Here is a 2,740-nt window from a genome sequence, read left to right on the forward strand (position 1 = left end):
CAGCACAACATCAATATAGTAGAAACATTTTGCAAACTAGCGGGTCTGCGCGTGCATCCAAAGAAGTGCCACGGGTTCATGGTGAGACGTGGGAGTGCGGCGTTCACCGTCAATAACTGCCAGGAATGGGCAATTGGAGGAGAAAAGCTACACCTAATCGACCCAGACCCACGTGCCTACTCTACGCCCAGGAGTAAAGACAGCGGGCTGGGCATAGTGAAACTGGCACGTGTGATGCAGGCGCAGAGGATATTCAATCGTTCAGTGTCGTCAGATATAATGCCCCAAGATGAACACGAGAAATTATGGGAGCGAGCAGGAGGCGAAAGAGAGGAGGCCACGCCAGCTGGGGAAGATGGCCCAAGCTAGAGGGAGCTCCAAAACCCCCTCCCCCCCCCCAAAAAAAAAAAAAAAAAAAAAAAAAAAAAAAAAAAAAAAAAATCGCAGAAACCCCTGCAACGCAGAGAATTTGAGGGCTGGGCATCCCTGCCAGTGCAAGGGGACGGAATAGGCTCATTCCATCAAGACGAAATCAGAAACAGTTGGCTTGCAGACCTGTCGGCCGTAGGATTCAGGCAGCGACACTTTGTGGCGGCCCTGCAGCTAAGGGCGAACGTTTACCCCACAAAGGAAACGTTGGCCTGAGGGCGCAACAAAGAAAAAGCATCATTCTGGAAATGGTGTCCCACATTCTAGGGCAGTGCCCAGGGGTGAAACTGGCCAGATTGAGGAGGCATGACCTCATCTGCGAGCTCCTTGCAGAGGAAGCCGAAAAACTGGGATGGGCAGTAACCAAGGAGCTGAGAGTGATAACGAAAGAGGGGGGGACTAGTAAGGGCGACCTTGAGCTAAGTAACACAGGATGACCTTCCTGATACCACTGGCGAAATATTTTCTTAACTCAGTACAGCCTCAGAGGAAGGGCCACTCCAAGGAGTCTGGTCCTCCCAGGGTTTCTCCATTGGGCCCAACTAATAGGGAGTTTTTGCTCCTGGCCGCCTTACACCGTCTCAAGCGCGGTTAGCGCCAAGGAGTACAGGCTGGATCAAGGGAACCATTGAAGTACAACTTTCCCCCGCCTTCCATCACCGACATGGAGCGTTCCGAAGGGCCCATTAGTAGGGAAGTCCGTTGATTACGCCGAACATCCGCTCGTTTAACTAAGGCTGGGTTAAAGCTAGATATGAGTGAAAAGGGAACTTTGAAGCCCACGAGTGTGTTGCATCGTCGTTGAAGCGCGATAAGTAAGGCCTACGGTTGGAAGGAAGGCGGCTGATGCACAGCCTATATAATGTAGAAGTGTCAGGGTCGCCGGGTTTGGCGCAACAGGATGTCAAAGTGAAGAAATCCGACCAGCGGAACTCCTGTAGTCGCCGTGCTCCTATTTCTAAGTATGTAAATATCGAGGAAGCGCAGGTTACGGCGAGAGCAACTATGACTCCCTTAACTTAACATGACCGGTCAGTGGATCAGACAGACACAGATCCTTACCATTTTCTGCTCCCATTGTGGCAACTCCCCCTCTTTGTTTTATCTTAGCGTTACAATCTAAGACCAAAAAACATTAGGGAACATATTCCCTTTCAATATGAAAAGGGATATTTCCCCTCAAAATATTTTATAACTTCTGGATGTTAGGTCCAAAAGGTATTAACCCTTACACAAAAAGGGACATGCATACACTTTCTTTAAATTGATAAATACTTGACCATCGTGTGCTGACTTGTTTTACCAGTCCATTGATCACTCAGTTGTGGACTAAGTTATTTATTTTTTTATCTGCAGGAATAGATATTTTTTCCAAGAAAATAAACAATTTTATAACACGCATCTACTTCTCAACAGTCCATTATTTACCTAGGAAGGAAATGGGCAATCACGTTTTTCCAACCTACCCCACAGCTTAGGATAAGGGTAACATTTCTTTCAAGAGAAATCTCATTAGCTATTGGAAATATTCTCTTGCCCAAACTGCTCACCTCAACATTAATGTTCAATTAATACTATTACATTCTGTGCACTTAAATTTAATTTATTGAAATAAATTCTCACCCTTAATCTAATTCTGTTCAATGTTATGTATCCATTCAGCTGACACTCCCAGCCAGGTGGGGATTCGGTCTGCTCCGTATAGTGGAGTGTGGCTTCCCCAGCTGCATCTAATGCAACTCCGTGCACAGTTAACTTGAGTTTCGCTGCAAACAGACATTCAAGATCATCCCATCCTCGCCGACAAATTGTCGTGGTAATTATTCTAATCGAAGGAGAGACTTTCAGATTCTCAAAACCAAACTTTAATAATTACTGCAGTAATGGGGTGTTAAGTCACCCAATGGTGTAGAGTTAAAACCCTTAGTCGTTTTGAGTACTCGTAACAATAAAACAGTTTTGTGAAATTATACAAAGGTACATTGTGCTCCCATTCAACAGACAGTAAGATTAACATTTACATCAGGTTGTCTCCAGGTCATTTACTACTTGTTAATACAAAAATACCAATGCAACATGGGACACTAGATCCTTCCCTTAATAAATTAAGTCCAGTATTCATCGGTCATGTGGGAGAGAAACTGGAGGGAGGGCCTGCCTGGCACCGGCATCATGGAATGGAATGTTATCTTATCACCAAGCCATCGTAAATCATCAATCAGCATTAAACTTCAGAGGCTCCTTTAAGAAAAACAGTATCAATGTACTAATGTTGGAATACATTCCAATATAAAAAAGTAATGTCACATAT

Source organism: Oncorhynchus mykiss, chromosome 18 (assembly GCF_013265735.2).
Source record: "Oncorhynchus mykiss isolate Arlee chromosome 18, USDA_OmykA_1.1, whole genome shotgun sequence".
NCBI classification, from domain to species: Eukaryota; Metazoa; Chordata; class Actinopteri; order Salmoniformes; family Salmonidae; genus Oncorhynchus; species Oncorhynchus mykiss.